This window comes from Galleria mellonella, unplaced genomic scaffold, assembly GCF_026898425.1.
Source record: "Galleria mellonella isolate WM207_F2 unplaced genomic scaffold, CSIRO_AGI_GalMel_v1 utg377, whole genome shotgun sequence".
Classification (NCBI taxonomy): Eukaryota; Metazoa; Arthropoda; class Insecta; order Lepidoptera; family Pyralidae; genus Galleria; species Galleria mellonella.
The window spans coordinates 1,030,761-1,050,069 of NW_026442089.1; the positions used below are offsets into that span (position 1 = coordinate 1,030,761).

The window sequence follows — 19,309 nt, forward strand, 5'->3', positions numbered from 1 at the left end:
CCTTTCGGCCGCTGACATGGTTCATGTTATGACAACCACTACCATCAGAGATATTAATGACCGAGATCACCTACGTAGGTTGATAGGTAAGTAACTATTTATTTATTTTGTAGTTTTCAGTGCACATAAAATAAAACCGTTTAACTTAAAAGTTTTTTACCGATTTTTATTTAATAATAACAATAAATTTGTTTAATGCCAACATTTTACTATTATAATACAATCGTTACAGGGATAGTAGAACACGATACAGTTATGTTACACAATACATTATGAGGACATATATTTTTTTTTTAATGGTGATAATGGAATGGTAACCCCGCCCGCGCTAACGGTATACGCTGGCGGAGCACCAGTGAGGGATGATAGGTGAGAACGAAAAGGCAGGTCAGTTAGCCCGTTAGTCAGTTAGTTATGAATTCCAGGCGCACTCATCACGATGGTTTCTAGAGGGGACCACAGGGAGGTCGACTTGGTTGGGCATATTGCTAATAATAGGGTCCTTAGTCTGCAATACTAATAATCCCTTCCCCCCCTAGGATATAAAGCTGGCAGTAGGTACAAATTCAGCTTCTGCTGAGATCTGGATCCATGCGCGTTCAGCGCTGATTTTCAGTCTGCATCTGTGCGGGAGCATCGTTGATTTACAAATTATTTATTACAATAATTTATTTAAATATGCACAGTATACATAAGTAGGAAAATTAAGAGGTTATGAATATGTTTGGATAAAATTTATCGGTAGGTACGTGTCAACAGTGAAAAGAATTAGCATACAGGCAAATAAAAAAAAGACGTTACATGTTCGGATGTAGATTTATAAGTACAAGTATATTCTATGACGAGAGCGGACTTCACGATCCGATGGCTCTCTGTTTGTTAAGGATTTTATAAAATTTTTAAATTTCAATGAAGTAAACATTTGGCGTAAAGGCGGAAGCAAATCGTTTCCAATTTATGTAAAGGTATTTGTGAAATAAAATCTTAATTTTGGTGATTGCCGTACGGAATCCTCACGCCGCCCGTGTCTATGTAGTAACATCATAGATTATATAGATAGAGCATGGAATCTCAAAAACGGGTCAACTTTTTGTCAGCTAATTGTCAAATTAGCTGACTCATTTTTTGTCAATGTTCTATATACATACTTACGCACATAATGTATCTCGACGTATCTATTAAATAATTATTTAATAAATAAAATGAGTTTTTACGCATTAAAAAGATGCAGAAATTCTGAAACAAAATAAATATAGAAGTTATAAAGGAAACACTCATAACCATATTTAGAAATAATAGGATTTTCATCGTGCCTCCAATCAAACAGTTTATCATTACTCCTCTCCATCCAAAGGTTGCCTGGAAGAGATCGCTCTTAGCGATAAGGTCGCCCATTGTTTTCTCATTGTGATTATTTCTTGTAATTGTTTATATTTAGAATAAGTTTATTATTGTAATTTTTTGGGGAAATAATAAAGCGTATCTGTTTATTTATATAATCTAAGGTATATATGCTGCAAGTATGTGCGTAAGTATGTGCTCGTGTGCCACTAGATAAGCGTACTCCTCAACAATCAAGGTAATGTGTGTACAATGAGTGACAAAAGTGTTCCCGTGCAGTGCTCGCGTGACGTTATCTGCTCATGTCACGCTGTTGTCTCGCTGTACGGCTTTCCCGTTTAATAATGCACCGGTGTTTAGGACAAAGACGCCTGTATTACCGTTTCCCTCACACGTTAAGAGGCGCGAGAAAAAAATTATATAAATACCACTTTCTTAGCAGAGAACAGCGACTTCATTAAAAAAAAAATACGCCGCTGAGTGAATTGATGTTAACGTAATTTGGATTGTATGTATTTGAATTTAGAATGCAGCATAGACAAGGAAATTTTGTCATAAAATTAATACGGCACTAACGTATGTACCATGCTATACCCATGTGGTCCTGACATAGAATAGGCCACCCGTTACTTTCCCGTGGGTGTCGTAAGAGGCGACTGAGAGAACTTAATGGTCAGGGGATGGGTGGCTTCCTTCTTAAAACATCAATAACTGCAGTTGCCAACTCATCTGCCAAATGTGGCAACTACTGGCAAATCTGTCCGATAGCGGAAGGTTTATTCAACAGTGGACTTAATTAACGGCTCATATGACGATATGATGACGGACGCCTGTAACAACTGGGAAACCTCTTAACACGTATAAATTTTAAAGAAACTCATAGCCATAATCTTAAGAGAAAGCCACGACAGGAGGATTATTTCACAATCTCACTGTTAGCGGAAGAAAACCGAACTGTGTGTGATCATTCTGTTCTAGAGAGAAATCACTTTGATAACATATACAATGTAATTCGAAGAATAAGTAATGTTCGAACTAAAATTTCATCAAATTTAAAAAAAAAAACAGTTGTGTTTAATAACAAGTGTAGAAAGTCTCACTTTTGGGTTGTGCATTTCTAAAATATTATATACAATGCAACAGAATCCCTTACTACCGACCGTTCAAACGTTAAAAAATAAGCTATACGGAACACTACAAATGCTATCCGATACGTCCTTGGCCGCTTCTTTTCATTTAAGGAACACGTTAACTGTACTGTAGACAAAGGACAAGAGTTCATTTAATATTTGTATACGTATAATCAAAACGCGGCCGCTACACTCGGGGGTCTCGTAGCGCTACGACCTCTACGGCGCTACGGACGCAGCGGCGTAGACGCCTTGTAGCACGCGTAGGCTTCTGCGAATGGAAACCACACATACGGAATTATATTATTAAATTATTTAAAAATAATAATATAACTAATTACAATCACACTATATAAATAGATATTATAGTAAATTGGCCGTGTGGTCCCGGCATAGAATAGGCCACCCCTTCCTTCCCCGTGTCTTAAGCGGTGACTAAGGGTGGGCGAGGGATAAACAGTAGCGTCCCTCTTAAAACATCTCTAAAACCTAACTGCGGTTGCCAATCCGCCTGCCAAGCGTGGCAACTACTGGCAACTCAACAAGCGGGAGGCTTATGTTCAGTGGTGGAGAGTTAAAGGCTGATTTTTTTTTACAACACGGGGCAAACGAGCATGCGGCTCACCTGATGGTAAGTGACTACCGCCGCTCATGGTCACCCACAACACCTACGGCATTGCAGGTGTGCTGCCGGCCTTTTAAAAAGGAATATGCTCTTTTCTTGAAGGTTATGTTGTCGTATCGGTTCGGAAATACTGCTGCTGGAAGTTGATTCCAAAGAGTGGTTGTGCGTGGGAGAAAGTGCCTTAAAAACGCACGGTGGAGGACCGCCACTCGTCCAAATGATTTATAGTAACTCTATTTCTCATGTCAAGTAAATAATGTTTAAAATAAATTAATGAAATAGTACTTAATGAAAAGTAAGTGATAATATTACTTGAACAAGAAAAAGAATTAACTAAATTAACAGCTAGTCAAAATTATCTTCACGTTCCGTACTTGATCCAAAGGTCCCTATAATGCTTACAGAGGGTCTACCATGGAATACATCATAAAATGTTTTCAGAAATTTCGAGGCTGAACGAAACACAGATTTAAGGTTAAAATTACACAATAGATACTGTCTAAATATCTTAAAATATCATTCTTTTAGACTTGTGGTAGGTTGTGACGAACAAAATGTTAAGCTTCATTTACTCAAAACATCTTAAAACAAAAAACATCTCATTTACTTAAAACACGAAATTGAGTCCGACAATTCAGAATTGCATTTCATGGTAGACCCCCAACAATTCCACAGTGGATCGCCAGAGAGATTGAAAATTAGATTTTTCCGCTAATTTAAGAAATTATAGGAGCGTTTCTTAATGTAATGAATTAATAGAATAGATTAAAAATAATTTTGTACGTTCTTTTAATAATTAAATATAAAGAAATTGTAGTATGGAATGATTTTGTAGTCTGGAGAGAAAAATAATGTTTTAAATCAATTGGTATTGTGTATGTGCATTTTAGTATTTATCCATTATATATAATTATTTAAGTTGTGTTAGTGTTTTGAAATATATTACATTTATATTATATTTAGGATTACTAGTAGTATCCTAATAGGATTCAATTGTTGGTCATTCTTGATATATTTTTTTCCACAGTGAAATGTTCCGAATTTAAAACTATTATAATTGATATGAGCATGCCTTATTTGTGGCTAATGATAAAGAAAGCGGTGCGTGCATCCACAGTGCGTTGCCATTTCGAAAATAATTCATTGCGTCTCGAAATGAGGTCACAGTAGCGAGTGAAGTGAGCCGACTGCGCGGCGCATCGCCCTGAAGTGCGGCGGCAACACTGCGCGCGCCGGATCCTAACCGACCGCCCTAGTCGACACTGGCCATCAAAACCTTCGCCTCATTAAAAAAAATACAAAAAAAAATCAAAATCTAAGGCGTGTTCCAAATTGGAAACGCGCTGTGTCTAATACAAACCGCATGATGGCACGCAGTGCACCACCGTCGCGGCGCCCCGACAACAAGTGATGGTGAACAATATGCTACTCTCTGATGAGACTTAATTCGACATAGTGTAGTTAACTCTTATCTATTGTGCTGTGTATATGTAATATTGTATTATTGGAGTGTTGTGCGTGACGTATTATATACCTAATTGATTTTACTCAGCCTGCACACGACCCTATGTAAGTATTTTCGCTCTGAGATCATTTTAAATTTTTTTTTAGGACTGGCCATTTTTTTGAAACATTGTTTTCTATATATTTATGCATTAAAAATATTAATACTTTATTTGATAAAGTAAAAATTATAACAATATTAAGTGTCGAGAGTAAAGATGACATTTCTCACCCTATATAGTAATTAACATGCCGAGTATTTGTTTTTGACACTGTTCGCACTTTATACATGTAATGTGTTATACAAACAATTAAAAATTAAATAGCATTTGAATAATTTTTCTTACATGAATTTTGAAACAAAATTTTTAATTATGTGAATAATTTTTAATAGATTTTTAAATGTCAAGAATTAATCGGAATTTGACCGTATTTTTATATATGTATTTTATATGATATTTTCAGCAATTGTAAGCCAAATTTGATATTTTTTTTAATTATGATTTTTTAATAAAAAAAGAAGTATTCTTCTTTTAGAAGTGCAATAAAAATACTGGTTTAATACAATTATTATTAATATTATTGTGAAAGTGAGTTAACAATTGTTAAAATACGGTGTCAGCGCCTCGTTTTGGACTCGGTCTATGATCCATCATTAAATTAATTCGTCCCTTATCTCCATGCTTCGCAGTGTGTAGTGCCTGTCGATCAAGTTGCCAGTAGCCTGGTCTTTGCACGTTGCTCTCTTCGGTTATTATGTTATTATTTACGCGGCACACTACAAGTGTGCGTTGATATTTGATACTCGTATCTGCAGGAGAGTCGATTTCACGCCGTAAAAATAAGTTAAATCGTGGCATATATATATATATATATATATATATATATATATATATATATATATATATATATATATATATATATATTTTATTATAATTTGAGACTTTTAGTCAATATTATTATTATTATATTGTAATTTATATTTTAATACAAATGGACGTATGGACGATGTCATTATTTATTTCTTTAAAAAGATTTTTGTTGGTGTTTACATTTATATATTTATATATATAAATGGGTGTATAAGAAAAGAGATTTAATAAAAACAATAGAGAATAGAATAGGCAAAATGCTGGGCCACCTTATACGACATGACGATTTTTTAAAGAGCATAGTAGAAAGAAAAATGGAGAGCAAAAGAGGAAGGGAAGACTGAGGAATAACTACATGGGACAGATAAAAGAAACACTAGGTGTCACGCTATGTAGAGAGGCCAAAGATATGGTCTGGGATAGAGCTGACTAACAGAGAATGCATGAATTAATTGCACTGACAAGAGGATACACTTAAATGAAAAGACATATACATATACATATACATATACATATACATATACATACACATACACATACACATACACATACACATACACATACACATACACATATACATATACATATACATATACATATACATATACATACACATATACATATACATATCTCGCATCAACTTATTTTATCCATAAAGAGTAACTACAACAATGATGATAAAATATCGGTTGCAAAAGAATAATCAAAATCGGTTGAAGTAAATTAAAGATTATTTTATGTACAACAATTTATTATAAATATGTAAACTGTTGTCTATATGAATGCAAATAAGAGTCTTCTCATTAGTGAGGTAGCTCATTTCGTGACACGCGGACACGGCTACCACACTTGTACGCTCGTACCAAGCTCCTGTAGTGGAGTACAAATCTCTATTGGTCGCTGTCGCCTCAAACGGCCGCCCGTCAATCTTACTTGAAACGTTCAGGTTACGACTCCTTTATGTACAATATTATTTTTAATCCTTCATCTTGTATTCACTTTCATTAAAAATTTTAGATTTTATAATATTACAGAAACCAGCAGTACAGAAACTACTATTACTTCTTTTTAAGCAATTGTAGAAGAAGGTTCCGAATTCGCTTGTAATATTGTTTGTTTGTTAAACTAGTCTCCCTTAATTCTATACTTGAATTTTGTGCGTGCGTGCGTGTGTGTGGTGCATGAATGCGCGAGCGCCTGTATGTTTATATGTGTGTACGAAATTTTATTAATATATTTATTTATTTTAATAGATTAAATGATAGGTGTTTAATTTTAATTACAAGAACTGTAATGCTGAATTTCAGATTTATAATTATTTAAATGATACCTTTTATATTGTTTTACTTCAAATGCCATTTATTATTAAAACAAAATACAATTTTCTTATGCAACTTAAAATTTTAAACAAGCTAATGATCCATCTGATTGAAAATGATAACCGTCGTCTATAGACACGAACAGTGCTATGGACATAATAGAGTATACTGTGTCGCCCGTGATACCCTTACAACAATATATACAACTGGCCTGGGAGCAATCAATGATCACCATTGCAATGATTCGCCATAAATCCAGCCCGGTAATATATTCTAGCCGCGTGCGAGCACCTGCCCTCCAATGTAACTCCGAATTAGTTTCATTAAAATCCAACTTGTGATCACTTTAGTCTTTTAAGAAGCGCGCACACCTACACTAATACTATAAAGAGGAAAGATTTGTCTGTTCGTTTGTAATAAATAAACTCAAAAACCAATAAATAGAAAGAAAGAAAGAAAACATTTATTGACAACAACAAAAAGTTACATAAATTATGAATTAAAAAAAAAAACTTTACATTTGTTATTGCCAACGTGGCCGCCACTCAGCATGTGCTGCAGCAATTTAATTGCTACAGCGCTGATATTCTATGGTGCCCATGCGTGACAGAAATGCGTGAATAGAAAGTTATATTTTCAGAAAGTAGGCTGAAATGCAATGAGCTGGTCACATAGTTCGAAGAACTGACAATTAATAGGGAAAGTTTTTGAGTGGCGACCCCGTACAGACAAACGCAGTGTAGGACGATCCCCCGCTAGATGAAATAACGACTTCAAATGTATTGCAGGGATTCAGTGGATGCGGGTGGCTCAGGACCGTTCCATATGGCAGTCTATGGGGGAGGCCTATGTTTAGCAGTGGGCAGGTGATGGCTAAGAGAATGATGATGATGATTATTAGCAAATAACATATGTGCATATATAACCAGACGGAGACTTTGTACAAAAGTCGATTGCTTGGGTACCTCTGTCCCATTCGTGTTTCTGCCGTGAAGCAGTTGTCTGCATGGCTGTGGTTCGGTTTGAAGGGTGGGATATGGCGTGAATTTACAGGGTACAGAGGAATAACACCTGAGTCCTCAGGAATGGCAACGCATGGGGGTATCATGGGCGAAACAGTATACTCTGTTATGTCCATGGTACTGCTCATGTCTATAGGCGACGGTATACCACTTTCCATCAGGTGGGCCGTCAGCTTGTTTGCTATTCTAAGTTGTATAAAAAAATGTGCACAACGCACCTTTTTAGTTTCTTTTTTAATTTTATTAAAAAGAAGTTTTTGTTTACGATTCGAAGTTATAGACATGAGCAGTACCATGGACATAACAGAGTGTACTGTTTCGTGATACCCCCCATGCATCCATATTTAATAAGGAAATGAGAATTTCCTTATTAAGTTCGATTGCCATACAATCCAATTCTGAACCTTGTACCCTTGAAAGAGAGAATAACGATTTTTAATTTGCAAAGTTAATTAATTCTCTTATATCTACACAGTAAAATTGAAATCGTTAGCATCCATTAAAGGTTTTTTTAATGGATGATAATGGAATGGTAATCCTGCCTGCGTTAACGGTATACGCTGGGATGCTCTATCAGTGAGAAAGGCAGGTCAGTTAACCCATCGTGATGAATACACCTAGGATTCAGTACGATCGTTTCCAGGGAGGACCATGTGAAGGTCGACCTGATAAGATATATTGCTAGCAATAGGACTAGTAGCTATTGCTAACATGGCACGAACAGCTGCGAAATTAGTTTGAGAAACTCAAAATTTTTTGTCGTTTTCAAAATTCATGTCATAACACATTCTATAGTATAGGCAAATTAGTTTCAGGAACCGTTATCTCCATAGCGAAGTAGTGGTACATATATTATATTAGTATTGGTAAAGATAATGCAGTATAAATACGAGAATACAAAACTTGTATGCAACATGACCGGTGCACGTTTCATCTGCACTCCGCGAATGCATAAAAAGTGCAATAAAGCGCGCTACACACGACACCACAGTGGCGCTGCCGTGTCACCTGGTCGCCACTACATACGGGACCGGATTATGTCCGCGGCCGCGGTTTTATTTGTGAAAATAGAATGGCACCCTGCAAACGTGAATGGTTTACTGCGTGAGGTAAGGAGCAGTACCATGGACATAACAGAGTATATTGTTTCGGCCATGATGCCGTCCATTCGTTGCCATTCCTGAGGACTCAGGACATATGGGACATCATATCCCATACTTCAAACCGAAACACAGTCATGCAAACACAACTGCTTCACGGTAGAAACACGAATGGGACAGAGGTACTCAAGCAATCGACATTTGTACAATATTTCCCTCTAGTAGTCGGCCCCTTATGACGAATTTACCATTATTTGATGTATTTTGAGGAGAAATAAGAGTGGAGATCAATCTGCTAGGCTAAAAAGCCAGCAATAGTGTTCCTAGGCTCTAAATTGCTCCATAATTTGCTCTGTAAAGAAGAACAGCGACAGCAATCGTGACAAAATTAATGTAAAGTAGATCTTATTGACTGTGAAATAATCACTAAAATCAGTCGTATTTTACACTTACAAGAAAGAAATAATACAGGCGGATGGAGACACTCTCCCTTTTGTGAGTCACTTAAAATTGTGCAAAGGTGAATGACAATAAAAAATGGCATACGTGGCATCACGTATTTAGAATTATAATAATGTTATAAATATAAAAAAAAAACAGTCCATTTTCTTCACCAATGATGTAGCTTTTTATTAGTGAAAATTATTTTTAAAATTGATTAAATACTTTTTTATTTATCCATTACTAATCAGAATATGGAGAACTCGAAAAATTAACAAAAATAAAGTCGAATCTTGCTCTTGAATGTGTTTATTATATTTTATACAAGAACGTCACAATTGAAAGTGTCAGATTAAAAAACTATTATTCTTATTTTTTTTGTATAAAGATCCAAACAAAGAGTTTATATACCAGTTATTAATTGAACAATGCTTAATTTGTACGTATAATATAAAACTATCTCGCTTGAATGATAAAAGACAAACCGCCCGCGGCAAGACGTTACAATGTGCCGTATACTCGTACGTGATAGCATACAGTCACGAGTAGCGCACTCGGAGTTGCAGCCGTGCTCAACCATGCGATGCAACCGACAGATAATCAGATACGAAGCTCGCCCCACCCGCCCTCATACTGGCTGACATTGTTTATATATGAGCTTAAAAAGAAAAACATCACTGCAACTTTTTTATATTCAACAAAGTTAATATATGTATTATATAAAAGATGTAATGTATTAAAGCTTACTTAACATATACACCATAATTTTATATGATAATTAGCTGACTCGGCAGACGTTGTTTTACCATATACATTATTTCTAGAACTATTCATGAAAATATATCGTACTACAATTATTGAATATTCGATTGTTATCTTGCAAACCTAGTGCGGCGTATAAAAATTACGATTAAACAACAGAGGTTAATCGTAAAAGCGTGAAAATTTTAATTTGTATGTATATTTCAATGCTAAATCGTAATAAAATAAAAATAAAAAAAATTGTCAAAAAAGTTAAAAAAATATTTAGGTGTGGGTCACCCTTATCATTGAGGGATAAGAAAAATAGATGCTGGCCAATTCTTAGATCTACCTAATATGCACACAAAATTTCATAAAAATCGGTAAAGCCGTTTCGGAGGAGTTTGGTAACAAACACCGCGACACGAGAATTTTATATATAAGATGTATATAAACATACATATATAAATAAAAACTAAAGATAAACTAATGTGTGTTACAAGCAAGGACCTCTCCTTATCGCTGCACGAAGAGCGCGGTCTTATCGGGTTACCTATCTTTACAAATCCATGGACAACGACATGTTTCATAACACATTACATTATGTACATTTGGCTTCACAATAAGTAATTTTTTGTTCTGAAAAGAGAAACAATTGTAATGAATGCAAGGAAAACAGATAGATAGATACTCTTTATTGTTTCCTTCAAAAGATTACAATAGTAAACTTATTATAAATACAAACAATTACAAGAAATAATCACAATGAGAAAACAATGGGCAGCCATATCGCTAAAAGCGATCTCTTGCAGGCAACATTTTGGATGGAGAGGAGTAATTATAAATTGTTTGATCGTTATTTATTTGTATGAGTAGGAAAATAGTTGAGTAATTACGACGTCAAAAAATTCAAATGATTTGAGAATCAATCAATCAAGTCTTTTAATAAAACATCATAATTATATGCGCTGAACTAAAGTCAGTTCCGTTTGTTTAGCTCTCAGTGCGACCTGCGCTTCAGTCGCGCCACACAGCTCTCCCTAAATCCTGGCTCCCGAGAGACTGAACAACAAACGTCCGCCGAAACAAATGAGAACAATTAATAAACTTGCCCACACGTACCCTCGTTTGTCCACCACATTTTACTAAGAAGTTACAGTTTTCGGTTCTCTTAATGTTTCTAGCGCTTTCGGCGTTACGACGCCACTACGCTACACTTTAAAACTCTATTTACCATAAAATGGCGTCGAATTAAATAATAGAACGGGATACCAATTTAAGAGGATGCTGAGTAAAAGTTATGAGACGTAAAGTATTTGACCTGTTGAACTCAATTTGGGCGCAATAGAGTCTAGTGTGGGTCAACATCGAAAATGGATGATGACTTTTTGACATTAGAGGGCGTTGACGTAACCTTGCCTAGGTGCATCAAGTACGTTAAAGCAGGCCTCAGTAATACTTATTACGTTCCCCATGGCAGCGTCTGTTCGTGTATACCAAATGTAATTTCAAATAAAGACGTAATGTCATAAGACAGAACTAAAAGAGCCAAGGATAATACCAGTGTAAGAGAAAAATACGTAAAAAAAAAGTCAACGTGATAAGATTAAAGTCATGGTATTATAATGCTATTTTATTCTTACGATTCTTATGGTTATGGATTATTCAAAATAAAATATATAGGTGAACCAAATGAACTATCCAAGTTAAAATTTATTTTAATATTTCTAGACTGTTTACTAAAAAATGTTCAATTAAAAAATATTTTCACTACTGCATTTCTGGACGCTGCCTTTTTCTAACTCTAAATGTATGTACTTGTTTTTACATTATTCAAACTGATAACCTGTAAGTGTATAAACAAATAAAAACCCACCCCGGGTCATTGCATGTATCCGCGAGCATGTAGGTCGCGGGGTCATAACGCGCGGTACCATCGCAGAGGGACGCGAGGTGGCAGGCGTGAGACGGGTCGGCGGGGGGGGGGGGGGGGGGGGGGGGAGCAGGACGACGAGGACCAGCTCATGTAATTCGTTATAACAAATTTGAAATAATATTTTAGAAATGCGATTTTATATTATTTTCAATGGATTTAAAAAAAAGCAGGTTCTCAATTCGGTTGTAAATTTTTTGTTTGTTATTTCATATATGACCTATATTGTCATATGTTGCCTATGTTCTTCTGCATCTCAAATAGTAGGTGTACAACAAATTCTATGACAATAAGTCGAGCCAAAGCGGCAAGAGCTCACCAGAGGGAGACTGTACAAAAGTCGATTGCTTAGGTACCTCTGTACCATTCGTGTTTTAACCGTGAAGCAGTTGTTTGCATAGCTGTATTTCGGTTTGAAGGGTGGAATATGGCCTAAATTTACAAGTTATAGAGGAATAACACCTGAGTCCTCAGGAATGGCAACGTATGGAGGGTATTATGGGCGAAACAAAATATCATAAATAGCTACAACAATATTAGTACGGCGAGTCAGATGACAACACGGATAGTTACGGGTATATTTGGTTGACGAGAGTTGATATTTCAGCAGAGCTGTTACTCGCTGTCAGTCAGTGAAACTTTGAGGATGCTATCACCGACTTTTTGTTTGGAATGTAAAAAAATAATTGCGCTGAGCGCGGAGGGCGGAGGGGGGGTGGGGTGGACAGAGGGCCGGGGCGGGGGCGGGGGGCTGGAGTGGCGGCGAGCGGCGGACTTTCATAAATCCCAAACGAATAGTTATGAACTTTTCAAACTCACAATTGAAATGAAAAATATTCCTTTTCGCGCTGTGAGTTACAGAACTATCTCATACATATATTTACACCTATGTACAAACCGTCTGTCGCGCGCTGTGTCCGCGTGAAATTTCAAATATTTTTTTAATTTGCTTCAAAGAGAAAGAAGTATTTAATTTGAATGTATTTCACTCGATATCTTTGGCAATTCTGTACATGATATGTGTTGATTTCGATGATTATTTATGAGCGACATAGAGGAGTTCCATTTTATAATTCTTTTGTTAGTTTCATATTTTTTCTCTTATTTATTCTCACATTCATAGGTCACTGTTGTCGTATCTCAAATGGCATGCTGAAGCTTTATTTTATTATAAGATGTGTTAACAATAGGCTAAGATTATGTTACTAACAAATTAGGCCAGTGTAGCCCGTAATAATAAAGATTATTATTATTACTATAAGTCTATTATGAAACTGAATCTTAAAATGGATTTTATAATTTTCATCAAGAACGAGTTAATCATACATATTATAAGCGCTGTATGAAAGATAACGGGCTGTTCATTGCTCAATCATGCTGAAACAGCTGGACAGGTTTGCATAAAAGTAAATATATATTAAAAAACATATTATAGTAATCTACTATGTATGTATGTAGATAGATAGATAGATAGATATCCTTTATTGTTTCCTCCAAAAGATTACAATAGAAAACTTATTATAAATATAAACAATTACAAGAAATAATCACAGTGAGAAAACAATGGGCGACCTTATCGCTAAGAGCGATCTCTTCCAGGCAGCCTTATCGTCATATTGTAATGAAAATTATTCGTGTTAACACACGAATAATTTTTTTCATAACATTTAGTCGTGAAGTGTATATACAGCTGTATTTATTGCTTTTTTCAACGTGTACTTTATTTATACGAAAAATGCGGTCAGGCCCACTGCGGGTCGTAGCAGCAAACTTCCGCCATTGTCATGTTATCATTCGCACTGTGTGTGTGTGTTCACACCACCGTCCAAAGTAAGGCAGCCTGTTTGAAAATATTTAAAAATATATGCTAATATTTACTGTGACGACTACGGAAACACAGTATAATAGGGCAAGAGAAAAGTACTGGAATTAAAACCTTTTTTTTTTTATACAACTTAGAATGGCAAACAAGCTGACGGCCCACCCGATGGAAAGCAGCAACCGTCGCCTATAGACATGAGTAGTACCATGGACATAACAGAGTATACTGTTTCGGCTATGATACCCCCCATGCGTTGCCATTTCTGAGGACCCAGATGTTACTCCTCTGTACCCCGTAAATTCACGCCATATCTCACCCTTCAAACCGAAACACAGCCATGCAAACACAACTGCTTCACGGTTGAAACACGAATGGGACAGAGGTACCCAAGCAATCGACTTTTGTACAAAGTCTCCCTCTGGTAAAACTTTATAGCAATGGGGAATATTACTTTACCATTACCAAGTTGTAATGGTACCAACTTAGTAATGATGAACTAATATACTTCCAGCATTGCTAGATGCAACTAAGTGAATTTTATCGTCGAGAGATGAATGAATCCCTCTTAAAAAGTCACTACGACTTAATTGCGGCTTCCAATCCACCTACCAACTGCGCCAACTACTGGCAAGACTTCCTAAGAGTGAAGCCTATGTTCAGCATTGTTCAGTTAACGGCTGATATAATGACGATTGCCAGATGCTATTTTCTTTTATTTCTATTCAAATTTCAAATATTTTTTGTCCTTATTAATATGATTTTCTTTATTCTTACCCAATCATAAACTTTTGTTGCATTTCGCTATATTTTACCAAGTAACCATTGATTGGCGATTAATTAAATTTTTCCAAACCGCTTTTACTGCGGGGGAGAAGGGATTGTTAATAATGGGGATCAGTAGCCCCATTGCTAGCAATACACCCTGTCAGGTCGACGTCCTCGCGGTTCCCTCTGGTAACTATTGTGTTCTCTAACTGACCTGCCTTTCACACTGATAGAGCATCCCAGCGTATACCGTTAACGCAGGCGGGGCTACCATTTCATTATCATTCATAAAAAACATGGTTGTGGGTGATCATGGGCGGCGGTAGTTACTTACCATCAGGTGAGCCGCATGCTCGTTTGCCTCCTGTGTTGTAAAAAAAAAATATACTTACGCACACAATGTAATAATGGATATAACTTACCCATGTAATAATTTCAATTTAAATCCGTTCAGTTAGTTTTACTGAAAAGGATCTCTTTTCATCCATCCACGTTCATCCATCTTCACATACATCCACATTTACAATATTAATAGGAGAGACGAGATTTCAATAAGTGAACCGAAGGCGTCGTCAGTTGATTGTTCTATCACATTATATACATATCAGTGTAACGACTGTATGAAACATTAAACTGGGCGTCTGATCCCGCTCGTCTTAACAGCAATTAAAATGAATAAACAGTAATCCCGACATCGTTTCAGCTACGTTCAAATTATCATACAAAGTGTTTGCACGCTAACGATTTTAATGTCTCTCAGAGCTAGCGGTGCCTACTCGGCATTTTATGTGCAAACACATAAATTGTGTGAACAATGTATTAATTTAATGGACATTATTAATTTACACGTTTCATGGTGGCATTTCATTATATAGCGTTCATCGCACGAGTACATATGATTATGCATTTCAATGATTTATTTTACACAATCTCTCTCTCTATCTATCAAATACACACCACACACATATTTACAAATATTTTTATGAATTTTTATTAATTAAATTAATAAATCTTAAGAATATGGACGAACTTCTATACCAACTGGTCAATAATTCAAGAATTGGACCCAGTGACTAAGTCTTACTTAAAGTATTCCCACAGTATAAGGAACAACCAGTGGTCGAACACATTTGGTGTATCATCCTCAAGTGGTAATAAAACAATTTAAGTAATTCAAAGGAATGAACGAGCGCTCGGGCTATGGAATGAGGTCCCTGTCGAGGTTTTTCCAAAAGACTGCTCCATACATGGGGTTCTTCAAAAAAAGGGGTAAAGAGGTTTCCTCAGGGTCGGCAACGCGCGCGTAATGCTTCTGGTATTGCAGGCGTTCATAGGTTACGGTAACCACTTACTGGTACCATCAGGAGGGCCGTATGCTTATTAGCCTCCTCAGTAGTATATAATACAAAATTTACAGATAACCGTTCCTAATGCCCGCCATTATATTTAATAGGAACGGGGAGAACACATATCTCGAAGTCGCTTACACTGTGTATAATCACAGACAATATTGTAATATTATATGTGTGTATTATGTGTGGTACATAATATGTATTTATTATTATATACACATATGTATGTATTAATATTGTATCTTTCAAATATATTACATTTATTATTTATGTAAATATTTATTTTAATTTCTGTTTAGCACTACTACTGCCCACTCACTACTTCCTATGCCACTGCGTTAGGTTGACTGGAAGAAATCTCTTTTAGAGATAAGTTCGCCTTTGCTAACATTGTTATCAACTTATTGTTGTTACTGTATGTTTTATATATATATATATATATATATATATATATATATATATATATATATATATATATATATATATATATATATATATATATATATATATTATATATATAATATGATATGAGTGCGTTAAGTTTACTATCTTATCTAGTTAACTTTAGTTAACTAGATGAGATGTTCAACTTATAACTGATACATTTAGCACGTTCCGAACGATTACATGTCAATCTCGGACACGTCGTTTTGTCTAATGTATACGTTAGACGACTGGAAGGAAACAGTTCTATAGACTTATATAGCACATACAGTTATCATCATCATATCAGGCATGTGTCCACTGCTGAACTGTGTTCAGCAGTGGACACATGCCTGATATGATGTGATATATGATATATGTGTGAGCCTCCCCCTTGGCAGGGTTTGCCAGAAGTTGCCACACTCGACAGGCGGATTGGCAACCGCAGTTAGGCTTTGGAGATATTTTACATACCGAACATTAGAAAAAAAAATTATAACATCATATTATCAATTTTTTTTATACCACTGAGGTGGCAAACAAGCATACGGCCCACCTGATGGTAAGTGGTTACCGTACCGTACGCGCGCGTTGCCTACCTTGAAGAAACCTCTTTACCCCCCTTTTGAAGAACCCCATCTATGTTTCTGGCAAATAAATTATTATTATTACTTAAGAGGGACGCTGCTGCCCATCCCTCGATCATTAGATTCCTAGTCAAGTCTTACGATATCCACGAGAAAGAAAGCGATGACCTATTTTTACAGCTTCTAAATACAAACTCCTATCAAGGCTTATTAAGTTAGTTAATTATTATATTGTTTGACGTATCATCTGTCTATCAGGCCATTACAGCCTCGGTGTCAACTAGCTTCCAACTATCCTATCACATTAAAATTCCTCCGGTGGCGGCCCGTTTGTTAGTAAAGGCCGGGGGAGCCTCGTCCCGCTAATTACTAATTACTACGTAGATTAGCATCCACGTTAATAACGGCAGGACACTTTAGACAATTGACGACGAGTTTGTTCACTGAGACTTTATCTTTATTTTTCTGCTTAACGTTTAAAGAAAACATTTAAAACTCTACAAGCTCTCAACCTATTATGGTTTGAAATAACAAGCTCAGCAGAGACTTTGTACAAAAGTCGATTGCTTGGGTACCTCTGTTCCATTCGTGTTTCAACAGTGAAGCAGCTGTGTTTGTATGACTGTGTTTCGTTTTGAAGGGTGGGATATGGCGTGAATTTACTGGGTACAGAGGAATAACATCTGAGTCCTCAGGAATGGCAACGCATGGGGGGTATTATGGGCGAAACAGTATACTCTGTTATGTACATGGTACTGCTCATGTCTGTAGGCGACGGTTACACTTTCCATCAGGTGGACCGTCAGCTTGTTTGCCATTCTAAGTTGTATAAAAAAAAGAGGGAGGTTTTGTACAAAAGTCGTATCTCTGTCCCATTCATATTTCTGCTGTGAAGACACATGAATGGGACAGAAGTACCGTTCGTGTTAAGAGAGGGACCGGCTGTTAACCAGCGCTGTGCAGCTGTACACATTGCACTGGGACAGTCACAGCATCAGCTGAGTCAGTTCCTTTTGCGTAATATGAGATACTTCTTATATACTCGTATGTATTTTTTGTTATAATTGTGTTTTTCTGGCAATAAATATTTTCTATTTTATTCTATTCATGTTTCTTGACAGAAGCATTCGGTTGTATTTTGGTTTGAAATATGGCAGTAAAATTGCAGGATACAAAAGCATAACAGTATAGTCCTCAGGATAAGCAACGCATCAAGGGTACCGTGGGCATCACAGTATATTATGCGACGTATACGGTACTGTTCATGTCTATAGGTGACGGTTACCACTTTCTATCAGCCATCAGCTTGTTGAGTTATTGTAAATATTATAAAAAAATCGTTGAAGTGCGAGTTCGATTCGCGCAACGAGGGTTCCGTACAAAATTGTCAAGTTTAAAATATCTGTTTTGTGAATAAATACAAGTTTTCGGAGTTTTTCTTGTGTTACATGATATTGCTTCTTGCCAAATATTATAAATCTATGGACCTGAGTATATAATATTAATTTCAATTTGATACCTCCACGCGTCCCTAAGAAAAAGGGTCTTGACAGACGGACGGACGGACAACGAAGTGATCGTATAAGGGTTTCGTTTATTCCTTTGGTGATACGGAACCCTAAAAACATAATAACATGCTGACGGCTCACTACGTGAAAAATTGTAACCTGTACCTAAAGCAATTTCTAGTATCATGCACAATATAGCATACACTGTGCAGTGTGCAATGTACAATCATTCTTAAAAATAGCTACACTTTATACCGACTAAGATATTATGCTTCCGTGCTGAGCAATTTCGCCGCCATATTGCATGCTAAAAATTTGGTTGTGAAATTCACTTAGCCACGAAGACAACTTTGTAACCTTACGAAACGGAAATATTATATCATAAAGAAAATATTAGAGATTTGATAATCTATACTTATAATAAATCTGTAGAGAGGTCAATTCTGTACATGAAATATATTTCCAAAATAACTATCAGAGGGTGATTAGTGATCGATACTGATGCCAAAAATGCAATCAGTATAATTGTCTATCTGTCTGTCTGTCTGTTTGTTATAGAAAAGACTACTCGACAGATTTTAACGAAATTTGGTACAATTATTCTTCATACTCCTGGACAGGTTATAGAATACACTTAATAGAATATACTTTTCATCACGCTACGATCAGTAGGAGCAGAGCAGTGAAGGGAAATGTTAAAAATGTCCACCCGTGCGACGCCGGGACGGGTCGCTAGTCTCTAATATTTTCTAATAGCATTTGAGTATATCTCTTCAATAATATCCCATTTGTAATCATCAAAATAGCTCATTAATATCCCACTGT

At 36.1% G+C, this 19,309-nt stretch overlaps 1 protein-coding gene across 12 annotated transcripts in view; it reads left to right on the forward strand.

Moving 5' to 3' along the window:
• Positions 1-4,060: 4,060 nt before the first annotated feature.
• The window catches only part of LOC113521059 (muscle calcium channel subunit alpha-1), a 91,698-nt gene continuing 76,449 nt past the window's right edge, over positions 4,061-19,309 (forward strand). For all 12 annotated transcript variants that reach the window (XR_008253126.1, XM_052897620.1, XM_052897619.1 and 9 more), the window contains exon 1: positions 4,061-4,665. The gene's annotated coding sequence lies outside the window, so the exon portion shown is untranslated. The remainder of the gene's footprint in view (positions 4,666-19,309) is intronic.